Raw genomic sequence first — 13,859 nt, 5'->3', positions numbered from 1 at the left:
CGCCCCCAATTTTTTGTCACTTTCAACATCTGATTTGTGTTCTATGTTCTATTGAGATTTGTAAATCATTGCATTCTGTTTTTATTTACATTCATTTACATTTTACACAGCATCCCAACTTTTGTGGAATTGGGGTTGTAGTATCAAACACCAGACAACACACAGCATCGAAAATCTCTTCCTTTGTTTTTTTTAAGGTGGTCACACCACCATTAGACTTCTCAGCTATTCATCTCATCTCTTTTACTGCATTAACATAAACCACCAACCAGACCACTAAAAGCCAAATTCGATTACTTGAGATTTGAAATTTACACCAAGTAGTGTGAATCATCTATTTTAACATCAGCTAATGTTACTGGCCTCGTCACATTTTATCTTGTACCTCGAATTTGTGAAAAAATAGTAAATGTAATTATTTAACTTATCAGAATTGATATTCAGAATATAAAATGTAAACTTATCTTAACCCTTGTGTGGTATTTATGTTTTTGTTGCTCAGTGGTCTGGTACAGCAATAACAATTTATATAAAAATACCAGATGTTTAAAATGTGGCCAGTGTAGGATTCTCCTTTTGCAACTGAAGCCAGTCAGCAGCCTGTTCATGCACACACACACGAACACACACACACACACACTAACAGCAGACCATGTAGGCGGAGAACAGAGTGAAGAGACACAGCACCTTCACACTTTTATTCCCCGCGGGTTCACCCCAACACCACGTGTAATATAAATGTGTAGGGGTTTTACAGTGTGAAGTCACTGAAAATGTGTTATTTCATATGTTCTTCACAGAAAATGAGCAAAGGCCAAGGAATCTGATGTTGAAATACTCATAAATCACAAATTTTTTTCTTTCGGTAAATGTTGAAAATGCTTCCCACAAACCCAAACACCACACAGGGGTTAAACGAGGGTGCTACAGCTGCTGTCCAATCTGCTGTGTGACACTGCAGTGTTTCTCCACCGGTGTGAAGCAGAGTCTCAGTTAAACTATTAAAATCACCAAAACAGCTGAGGTCGATAACAAGCTGTAGCCTATTGTTTGATCTTCTTAAAACACGAGGGGCAAATGATTATCTTGTAAGAACATCACGTCACATCAAGGTCTTGGACATATTAGACGGTTATCAATCAGTCAGTTCTCTTAGTCGATGCTTTGGATATGAGAGAAACAGGCAGACGTGAATACCTGATTGACTTTAACAAGGATCAGATCATTATGGGATAGACTCCAGTCATCAGTCATCTGTGAATAATTAGCTAATCATGTAAACAGATACTAATCAAATGAAAAAAAAAATTAGACTGTAATTAGACTGTGAAAGGCTGTTTTTGTGTTTGTCGTTGTGTTTGTAAACTATTATCTTGTCAAAGTGCTGTTTTATGCTACATGTAGGCGAATTTGAATTGACCTAGAAAACATGAAGTAAAGAAGTGAAGTCAGAACTTCAGCACTCCACGTTTGCGGCATTTATCATTTATAACATTACATAATTAGTTAATTAGTTATTATTTAGCAGAGGACAGAAAACCTCACACACAAAGATAGAAAACTGTGGGAGAGTCTCACTGATCATATATATTTAAAGTCGTGAGTAAATTGTTTGTGCACTTTCCCAGCCACATTTTAGTCTCAGAGGCCTGAGAATAGAGAGGAGTTAGAGACGTGTTTGTGGTCTGATTTCTATTCTAATAAAACTGCAGTAATGACAACATCAACCAAATAAGAACTAAAACCTAATTATGTCACACACTTTTAAAGCTGTAAAGTCATATTTATTTCTAGACAATCTAAGCAGACCTGTAATGCTGGGACTCTCTGCTTTGGTGTCTTTGCCCCAGAGAGGTGGACTGAACTTTCCCCTGGACTCTGCACTGCAGTCAGTTCTCACGCTCAGTTCTTTCCTCTGTGCTCTGAAGACTCGTATCTTCAGGTGTTATTTACTTCACACCTTTCTGCACTCAATTACACTTCATTTCTTCACAGATGTGCCACTTACCCACTAATACCGCCCCCCAACCATGACAGATGCTGGTGTTGAACTTTATGCTGATAACAATTGTCCTTTTCTTCTTTGACTCAGAGAACACAACATTCATTATTTCCATGAATAATCTAAAAGTTTAACTTGTCAGACCACAAGTTTGACTTGTCAGTCCACTGTGCATCAGTGCATTTCAGATGAGCTTCAGCCCAGAGAAGTCAGCGTCTTTGTGGACTTATTCTGTATACAGTACAGTCTAAACCTGCATTTCTGTTTGCAGCGACAGATGGTACTTATTAAAAACAGTTTGTCACAGTATTTCCGAGCCCATGAGGTGATCTCCATCTCAGAAGTATGCCAGTTTCTATTGGAGTGCTGTCTGAGGGGTCAAATGTCATAGGCATTCAATTATGGAATTTGGCTTTTCCTGAACGCTCCTTTTATACTCACACATTTGCATCACCTGTTTAAGATGTTTTTGAACATTTCACAATGTTCCTAGTCTTAAATTGCTCCTGTCCCATTTTGGACTGCATTGCAGGTATCAATTTCAGAATGAGTGTATGTTTAAAAAAACAATGAAGTTGATAAAGTAGAATAGTGCAATACATTACATGCACTTCTCTTTGAACTGTTTTCATTCAAATACACGTCAAAGTAGGTTTAAAATCCACAGCCTTCTGTTTTATTTGTATTTTATATATCAACTTTTTTGGACTTGGGTTTGTAGGATTCCGGCTGAACACAAAAACATTTATGCAGAACACAGGAACTCTCTCTCTTTCTCTCTCTCTCATGTGCTTGGTCTATGAGTAAAGAGGAGGTGTTTGTTCAGTCAGTCATTACTGGGGCAGTATGGAGCTCAGTCTGCTCTCTCTGATGATCTGTGAGTAAAGATTCTCTTTATATTGCTGTTGCTTATTTATATTTCAAATTGTATTATTTCATACAGTATTTTTACTGTAATTGTTATGTACAGCTTTGTTCCACATTTCATAGTGTAATTTACATTCTGGGTTAAAAGAACAGGACACTCATTCCAGTAAAAAAAAATCCATGCATTTAAAGGACATGTTCAACATTAAATCCATAAGCATGTCATGTTTGTGGAGTTTAGTGTTTTGTGTGTAATAGTTTCATTTGAGTAGATCTGAGCTTCATACTAGAGTAGATTTTATACTGTTCCATATTAGATTCCAGGATGGAAATATAAATAAGAATCAGAGGAATTTATTTTAAATCTGTCCTTAAAAGTGTGTAAAGCTGACAGTTTACCATCTTCAAAGAGGTCTTTTACTGTCTTTGTACTCTTTGAGCTCCATTCTTCACTGGGTAATAGTTTCTTGTTGAAGGTAAATAGAGGACTGTCCATGAAATATAGAAGAATCATCAGCTTCAAAAGGTTTATTTTTATATTGGTATTGCTTTCTTTCTATCTAACTATTAACCAGGTATTTGTGAGATACAAGTGAGAAAGTTTTGAAGAATAGAACCTCTGTTGAGTTTTTGGAGCTCAAGAATCTACATTCCCTTTAGGGATCAGAATGTATGTCATGGAATCCATATGGGTTATACATATTGTCTAGTATACAGTATATATGTGGTGGCCATTTGCAGCAGGCAGAGCAGCTTCTATGCATGTACATTTAAAATAGAATATGATTAAACCTTAGACTTATGTCTGCGATTCCTTTACACAAGTACTAGATGAATATTTTGGGTAACATGGCTTACTCAGTTCCAAAACTGAGTAAGTAAATTACATTGAAATGCCAAACAAGTTCTAGATGTTAACTGAGTAAACTGAGCTAAAGTGTGAAGTAAAATCTCTGAAGTGCTGTGTAATGTTTTTGGGTAAAATAATGTTAAGTACCAAGACAGTCTAACTGAATTACACTGAGCTCTCTAACAGGTTCTAACTATGAAGATATTAAGCGAATAAAGGACAAGTGGGTATCAAACTCAAACTAATTTTAAATTTCACTGTAATGTCAAAGGTTCAAAGTAAGTTATATAGTGTAAAATGATGCACAAAATACAAAGATCACACCAAGAGCGAGGCGTGTAATAGTCTGCAAGGTCACAAGGGAACCCAAGGTTACATATAAGCATCTAAAGGCCTATGTCACAGTGGCTAATCCACCATCAGAAGAACACTGAACAACAATGGTGTGTATGGCAGGGTCGCAAGAAGAAAGTCACTGCTCTCCAAAAAGAACACTGTTGCCTGTCTGCAGTTTGCTAAAATCACAAGGACAAGCCAGAAAGCTAATGGAACAATGTTTTGTGGATGGATGACGCCAAAATAGATCTTTTTGGTTTAAATGAGAAGTGTTATGTGTGGAGAAAGCAAAACACTGCATTCCAGCATAAAAAACTCATCTGTGAAACACGGTGGTGGTAGTAGGTGGTAGGTCATGGTTTCGGCCTGTTTTGCTGCATCTGGGCCAGGAGGGCTTGCTTTCATTGATGAAACATGAACTCGAAATTATAACAGCAAATTCTGAAGGAGAATGTCAGGACATCTGTCTGTGAGCTGAAACTCAAGAGAATGTGGGTCATGCAGCAAGACAACGACCCTAAGCAGACAAGTCGTTTTACCAAAGAAGGGCTAAAGAGGAATAAAGTTATTGTTTTGGAATGGCAAAAGTCCTGACCTTAGTTCTATAGAAATGTTGTTGAAAGACCTGAAGCAAGCAGTTGATGGGAGGACACCCACAGAGTTGAAGCTGTTTTGTACAGAGGAACGGGCTAAAATTCCACTGTGCAGGACTAATCAACAGTTACCAGAAACATTTAGTTGCAGTTATTGCTGCACAAGAGAGTCACACCAGATACTGAAAGCAAAGGTTCACATACCTTTGCCACTCTAACAGATATGTAATACTGGATCATTTTCCCAAATAAATAAATGATGAAGTCTAATAATTTTGTCTTATTTGTTTATCTGGGTTCTCTTCATCTTCTTTTAGAACTTATGTGAAAATCTGATGAAGTTTTAGGTCAAATTTATGCAGAAATATAGAAAATTCTAAAGGGTTCACAAACATTCAAGCACCACTGTATGTAAAACTCTTTCTACTTTATTAATCTCTTTACGTCATATAAAAACCTAGAAATCTTTAACAAAAATAATTACACGGCATTTTGGAGTTTGTACCACACACTTTTCCAGTTAATACCTACAACCTTTTGGACATTTCAGTAGTCAAGACTGAGACCTGCACGCACTGAGTCAAGACCAAGACCAGATTAAGACTTTTTACAGAATCTAAAAATAAAAAGAAGAAAGAGGAAAAATTTTAAATTGTTTGTAGTTCATTGTGAATAAGATGTAAGGTGAAATCTTTTTAACTCAGAAATTGTTCTCGAGGCCAGTCGAGTGTGATTGCTCCATCTGAGGTGATTAGAAAATAAACATTTTATCCATCATTATTGAATATCAGCAAAACCTTCAAAGAGAATAAAACATCCTATATCTATGTCAGGGGTCTCACAGTAGCAGCCCATGGGTCTGTCATGAGTCTGATTCATTCATCACACAGCAGTAGATACAGTTTGTCAGAATATAGAAATGAACAGAAATATCAAACAAATCCACTGAGGACTCAGAATTGTTCTCCATTTCCAGCACTTCACTCACAATAAATTCATTGTGTTCAGCAGAAACACTAATGTTTTCATGATGAAAATCCCATGCAATTCTACTGTTTCATATAAGTTTATTTAATTAATGTCAATGCTAAAATGGTTATTAGAAACTCAATCCTCAATACAATACTATTTCCCTACATTTTTCCAGCCCCTCTTGGAGAAGACCACCTGGCTAGTCACCCCAGGTTATTTGAATTTAAGCTCCCCTGCTCCACGTTTTAATAAATCTGTTTACTGCTGGTTGAGAATCTAATTGATCCTATGATGGCAGATCATAATGTTTTAATTTAATTTTAAAAATGAATGTGTGTTGTTTGGTTTATATTTTGTTGAGAGAGAGAAATTTCACTTTCTTTTTTTATCTAGTCTCAGTCTTGACTTGGACTCGACTTCTACAAAATCTTGGTCTTGATTCAGTCTCTGTGTGTATAGGTCTTAGTCTTGACTCATCGGACACATCTCTAGTGGTCTTGATTTGGTATATACAAACAGGGCTGTACTGCTTTCCCCATTTATAACTGTATATTCACTCTTATAATGGATGACAGATTGTTTCCTCCATGTACTAGTACTAGTTTAGGCCTATTCAGAATGACCTACAGTAGAGTCCAAACGTCTGAGACCACAATGAAGATGTAGGATTTTTTTCCATTTAAACCTGGAATTTTGAAAAATTGATAACAAAGACCAGTTATGACAAGTGAAATGAGAAATAAGAAAGAATAGTCAAGATTCAACACTACTTGTAGGGCACGATTTAAATAAATTTGTGACATCGTGTTAAGTGCTTTGCACAAAAAGGCCTTTTTTCCTATTTTCAGTCTTAATCCTTTCATTCAAGCTTGTGTTCAGACAACTCTTGGGTGAGTCTGATCTACTCATCAGATGCTTTTGCACAAACTTGTGGAGCTCATGCCAGCTCAAGTGCACTTTGCCATTAAAGCAAAAGAAGGACTTATTAAATAGTAAGAAAATCTGAAATTCATGCCAAAATCTCAAAGATTCTACTTTTCCCTCAAAATGTAATGCTAATAATAAAATTTTACTGAAAAACTTTGCAGTAAAATAAAAAGAAACACATAATAGAAGCATTTTCACTAGTCTCAGACTTTTGGACCCCACTGTACATTAAGTGATGGTTGCCATGTTAACGAAATAGTTGTAGAGTTTATAAGGGGTAGCTGGTCTCCTCAGCACTGAGGCACCATGTTCACTTCGGTCACGTACAGTCGGCTCAGGGGATCGAGCTGGCAACCTTCCGGTCACAAGGCTGGTTCCCCTAATCTCAAGCCCACAACAACCAACCCCCCTTTTCTAAAGTCCTAACTATTTTTCAATGGGAAAATTTAGGTCACCTTGAGTGGCAGAATTTATGAAAACTCTGCAGATTTACCTTCAGTCCCATCAGTCACAATTACTTAGAAACAGAATCAGAAACAGAATCAGAATCAATCACTTTATTTCACAGATACAAGGAATTTGTCTTGATGAGTGCACACATGTTTGACATGTACCACACTAAACAGACCAGACTAGCAAACAGAGACTTGTTAAAGCTAAAGAGAAGTGTGAATATCTGCACATATGCAGAAGAGAAAACCTATACATTTGAAGGTCTTATGACATATATGATACTATAAAAACTATTAGATACAGAATATTACAGAATAATATGAATGAGGCAGAACTCTGTACCATGGTCCGAAAGGAAAATGTTACAGAGGAGTTACTGTAATACAGTAAGGAGGTTTGCTTGTGAGGTGTCCACTGTGGTTAATGAGCTACAGCTCCAGGGAAAAATCTGTTAGCATGTCTGGTTGTCCTGGATTTGATAGCCTTGAATTTTCTACAAGAGGGAAGTGGCTGGAAGAGGTGATGTCCAGGATGGAAGGGGTCAGCTATAATTTTGCCGGTGCACTTCGTCAATCTTCTGTTGTAGATGTCCTGAAGCGTTAGCACCCAGTGATCCTCTCCGCTGTTCTGATTATGCATTGGAGTTCTTCTCCAAGTTCTTGGCTCATTCTTGTGAGGTGGAGGAACCAAACCAGATTGTCATGGTTGATGTGAAGATGGACTCGATGTTCGTTGTGTAGAACTGGATCATCAGGCAGGTTGAATTTCTTCAGTTGTCTCAGAAGATCAATCTCTACTGTGTTTTCTTGGCTATGGAGACTGTGTTCCTCTCCCAGTCCCTGGAAATGGTAGTGCCCAGGAATTTGAGTGGCTCCACATTGAAAACCATAGAGCCACGGATATTGAGGGGGGTGGGGGGTGTTGTGCCTGAAGTCCACCACAGTCTTTTACGTGTTGAGCAGCTGTTGATTGCTGCTGCACTAGGAGATCAGCTGAGGTCAAGACTACTGGCCTGTAGTGATTTAGTTTGGTTGTTTATTTATTTTTTGGGGGGTGGGGGGGTGGGGGGCTGGAATAATGGTAAATGTTTTGAAACGCATGGGAACAGAGCAGAGTTCCAGTGATTTGTTGATGTTGGTGAAAATTGACACTAGTTGGTCACAGCAGTGCTTTAGGACGGATGGAGAGACTCCATCTGGTCCTGGAGCTTTTCTTACTTTGTGTCTGCTGAAAAGCCTGTTAACGTCCTGCTCTTTAATGGTGAGATAAGCTTGGGGCAGAGATAAGAGAGCCAAGGTGGGGAGGAGGGTGGGGGACTGGCAGAGAAAGTCTGATGATTGTCATTTGTGCATTTAAATCTGCAGCAGCCATTCAGGTCATTGGTAAGTTGGCGGTTGTTCAAGAGAAGGGGAGTCTTTCTCATCCTGTAGTTAGTGGTCTCTTGAAGTCCCTTCTAGACAGAAGCTGGATATTTAGCAGCAATGTGGCTTTTCAGCTTTTCTCATTATTTCTTCTTTGCTGCTTTAATCTTTTTCTCAGCTTATATTTGACCTCTTTGTAGAGAATTCTGCCTCCACTCCTGAATTCTGCCTCCTTTTCCCTCCGAAGTGATGTAATAAAAATCATCCCAAATGTTTTCTTGTAAACTTTCCTTGTAAAATGTAAACTCTCTGGGAGAGCTGAATGGTTTACAGTTAATGTAAAGTGACTCTAGATGGGGAGGGAATGATTTTAACAGCACCATGACAAATTTACACCAGCGCTTGTTGACGTAGCAGTCGATTCCTCCTCTGGTTTTACCACTGAGCTCCGCGTCTGGAAGCCGGGAGGAGCAGCGCGCTGTCCTGGGTCAGATCAGATAGGAAGGTCTCTGTGAAGCAGAGGGCAGATGTGTTTGAAAAGTCCTTCTTGGTTTGGTTGAGCAGAAGTATTTCTTCTAATTTGTTGTGTACAGATTAGAGATTGGAGGGAAATAAAGACAGTAAACATGTATGAAACCTAAGCTGTCTCAGCCTTAAGAGTGCACAGTTCTTCTTCCTCTCCTTCACCTTCTAGCCGGGTTGAACAGAGACTGATGGATCATTAAACCATTTCACTTCACTCAACAATTTTACAGTGTAGCGAATATTTCACATTAATGCATCATGTTCTCTGTTTCTCTTCTACTTTAGTGCTGATTGTGCTCATCCACTGTGGACAAACTGAAGGTGAATCATTACATGAACATTTACTGCATTATTTTATTTGTATTTATTTACATTAGCATATAATTCCATTCCTTTAATAAATGACTTTGACAGCCAGCCCAATTCAGTAAAATCATAAATGATAACACATTCATTGTAAATGAGAGATCAGCATATTCATAAATTAATTCTAACTTTTAAATGCCCAGTTAATAATGTAGATGATAGATGTATTTCACTGTAACATACATGATACATTAAAGTCCAATCTGTCTGCACAGAAACATTCATAGAACACAGACACATTAAACTCATTAGACTCATTATGTTTAAGATGATTAAACTACTTATATTGAGAAAAGCAGCTCTGCTCACTTCATCATTTCACACCAACAGCACGACCTAAACTGAGAGTGGAGTCTCAGAGCTCAGTCTATACTGGAGACACAGTTACCAGTCATTTAGAGCATCTGAAAACAATCAGTGTTACAGAGTCTGATCCAGGAGAAGCGGAGTACCAGTGTACAGCGATGAAAGACTTACACACTACGTTAAACAGTGATACAGTCAAGATTACAGTGAGAGGTATGTCATGTTTCTGTTTTCTTTTTACAGTTTAGAAAAACTGAATTATACACTTTAAATGATCACTTATACCACATTATTGCAGGATGCTTTTGAACAATTTCATGATTTTTTTAGAGAGTAGATATTCAAAAGTGTTTATGATCTTTGAACAGAGAGATCAAAAGCTACAGTGAAAGTCCAGCCAGCTGATCATGTGTTCATCAGAGAGAGAGTCACTCTGACATGTGAAATAGAAAGTGGAGATGACTGGAATTATGAATGGTATAAGAATAATAATCTTCTCAGAGATGCTCAAAGGAAGAAATATGAAATCTCTAATGTTGATCAGTCTCATGCAGGTGTTTATACCTGTAAGGGAACACAGTCAACAGGCCAACTATACACACACACCAGTGAAGCTGTTACACTGACTGTATCAGGTGAGTGTGGCATCATTCTCACTTCATTTCTATTATTAAAAGTTAAAAGTTCAGAGATTATTTACTACTAAATATCATTCTGCTGAAATAACAGAGGAGAATCAGCAGATTTTCTCTCTGAAACACACAGAGCCAGAAATATGTAGAAGCGCAGAAACAGTACAGAATCTGCCTTGGTAAGATTGCAATGTAAGCCCACAATGCAGCTAAAGTTAATGTTTGAACAGCATATCTTAAAAAAACTTTTGATGTGGTAGAATTTTGATGATACAACAACAAAAACAACAACAACAATAATAACAATAATAATAATAATAATAACAATAATACATATTATTACTGGTTTTTGTTTTAAGCTAAAGTGTCATCATAGCCCAGTTATTTGGAGTTTAGCTGTAAAATTTAGCAAAAAGTGTTTTCTATGTAAATCTATGACATGAGCCACCAGAGCCTTAGTGAGCTACATGGCTGAACACACAGACTACATGTTATATTTCCATTCTTAGAAGCAGACATTTAATGAAAACGCACTACAGATGTCATATAAATGATCAGTTTGTGAGTGTCTGACACTATTTTCTCTAATCCCGTCCATTTTGATGAACATATTTTTATGTATTTTATTAATGTATTGTGTTTTATCAGCTGCAGTTGGGGAAGATGTGACATTTGCACTCTTTTAGCTGTTTACATTGTTCAGAAAAGGTGGAGCTGAAAACAGTTTACATTGCTTATATAAACATTAATAATGAGACATTTTTTAAACATTTTACCAAAGAACCTAAATTAGAAGGTAGCAGCGCTCCATGAGTCTCGAGCTGCTTCCAGGGACACAGGAAGGTGTTTTAAGTTGGGGTGCTGAAACTCTAAGCAGCATATGTGACATGACGAATGATTTCCGATAAAAACCCCCCTTTTGTGGTAATTAACATGAAACAGAGCATGTAAAATTATATATATATATATATATATATATATATATATATATATATTAGGGGTGGGAATCTTTAGGCACATCACGATTCGATTCGATTATGATTCAGAGGGCAGAGATGCGATTATAAAAAGATTATTGATGCATCTTGATGCATCTTTTTTCTACACAGGATTTCTTCTTTTCACTGTGTGAGGACTTGGTACTTTCAAAGCACAGTATTTGTAATGATCCATAACAAATTTACTTCCAATATCTCATTAATAAAACAAATGGAAGTGATTTGGCAAGTGAACTGGAAGGCCCTCATTCACTGCTCTTGTTTGGAGCACATGAGACGCAGGTTGGTGGGGAAGGTTTGGCCGCTGTGTCAGTAAAATGAGACGAGACCCTGTATCTTGGCTCCAAAGTGTCCAACATAGTGCGAGAGCCCTGGTTCTCAACGACTGAGAACAGATGCAAATCCTTGGTAATAAAAGTTGCGATAGAATTTGTAATTCGCCTCTGAGTTGTGTGGAAGCTTTGACATCACTTGCTCGATGGTCCTCTGGTTGGCAGCAAGTACAACCGGTAGGAAAACGAGTGGAAATGTGTAATATGGTTCCTCATGTTTGTCATTTCCAAAATATTTTAGTTTAGTGTGACACAACTTGCATATAGTGTGGCTCTTATTCAGCTATCTTTTCCCCTGGCGTGCAGACTGCAGGTCACCTAGCAACGCTGTCTCGCTTAGCTAGTAGCCAACGGCAAGGCAAAGAGAGATTTAAGATGAACATTTGGAGATGAATGGACTTATTCACATTTATAAGCATTGCAGTTGGTTTCCTGGTACGTTAAACCTGCAACGATAGACTGTCAAACACTAAAAAGTTGCGAAGAAGCTTCTCTTTAGAATTCTCCCGGTCCACCTTAAAAGGTGCCGCATTTACATTCGGTGCCTCAGTCAGAATTTAAGGTGGAAACGGGACAATTCGAACAGAAAGCTGGAGAATGAGAAGCGACTTCAGCCTCATAAAACAGTCAAACACTGAGAGACATTTTACAATAAACTGTTCTACTTTTGAGGAAAAGTTTCCTGTTGGAAAGGGGAGGAAAGCGGCTATAGCTAAAGCTTAAAGCAGAGCAAAGTAAGTATGTATTTTCGTTTATATTGTTTAGCCTATATTAGGACATTAACACATACTGAGACATACTGGACATTAAATGTTGTGGCTCCCAAGGTGGTTTGATTTTTGCTGAAAGGACAAAATGGCTCTTCTTAACATTTGGGTTGTGACTCCTGACGTAACCTGGCTTTAACGCAGAGGGAGCCGGTCGGATTTCTCACTCATCCAGTTGTGTTTTTATGTGCCTCCACAGACTGTACCGTCACCGACTTTCGCACTTCCAAGTTCCGCCTTTTCGTTCTGTCAACATTACGTTATAAATTAAAATTTAGAAAATTGTTTTTTGACATTTGTGAATCGATTCAGAATCATCCACGTCCGCATTGCGATGCGTCTAAGAATCGATTTTTCCCTCCACCCCTATTATGTATATACATATATAATGAGATGAGAAATGACAATATAAGCTCTCTTATTCTGGACTAGGGTTATGCAAATGAGCTGAGCAGCGACCAATCATATTGCCGATATGTGATGCGGTAATGATTGTGTCCACAGTCACACACTGAGATTTAACACTGAACACACACAGAGTGGGAGATACAGCGCTTGATCAAATTACTACGTTGCTTTGGGGCTCTGAACTGAAAATAACTTGCATGTGTTTGAGGACGCGCCTCCAAAGCGGTCAGCAGTTTTCAGCTCACTGTAATATAGTGTTCACTTAAACAGCACACAACTACTGCAGATTTTAGAAATATAAAAATACAAACTCCGCTCTAAAACAAGCATCTCTAAATATCTCTAAATTATTCTACAGTTCAGAACACTTTATTATTCTTTTTCTTTTTTAGCAATTGCAAGCCTGAAATCAGGCCATGCTGCAGTCCCTTCAGCACCCCCACTTCCTGTTGCTGATTCCCTCTTCTGTTCCATCAAACAAACATCATACTTCTGATTTGTGAGGTGAAATCTTAAAAAATCTCTTTAGTGACAGAAGCTCCTGATCCTGAGTGTTTAATTAATATTATTATGTTGTAATTATACTTTCAATCTCGTGCCTCCATCTGTATCTGCACTCAGCAACACGTCTTTAGGCTTTAATACAAAATGTATGTCTGTCTGAGTTCACGGTCTACGTGCTCGGCCCAGTGGTGATTCTTGGATTTCTTTTTAGGTGCGGCCATAATGTGGTTACAGCTTTCATTTAAGGGGAAAATAAATGATTTAAAATTCTAAAACTTCCATAATTATCTCATCATATCTCTTAATACATGTATACATGGACCATTCTACTGACATAGCTCAAAACACAGCTCTACAGTAAAACACTACTACTACTGATAATAATAATAATAATAATAATAATAATAATAAGAAGAAGAAGAAGAAGAAGATGAAAATAGTATTCAGACCCTAGATATTTACATGGAATATTTATGATCTATTTAAACCAAATACATTCATTGAGAAAGTAATAATAAGCTAAATACATACAAAATCATCATTTATAAGGTACTTGTAATGTAATTGATGTTTTTGATTCATTTTATTTATTTTAAAGTGAAGGTGGAGGACTGAGATTCATTATAAGATAAAGTTTTAATTAAAAAAAATTATAATAAA

Source organism: Colossoma macropomum, unplaced genomic scaffold, assembly GCF_904425465.1.
Source record: "Colossoma macropomum unplaced genomic scaffold, Colossoma_macropomum, whole genome shotgun sequence".
NCBI classification, from domain to species: Eukaryota; Metazoa; Chordata; class Actinopteri; order Characiformes; family Serrasalmidae; genus Colossoma; species Colossoma macropomum.
The sequence above is the reverse complement of the archived record's forward strand: the minus strand, read 5'-3'. Positions refer to the sequence as shown.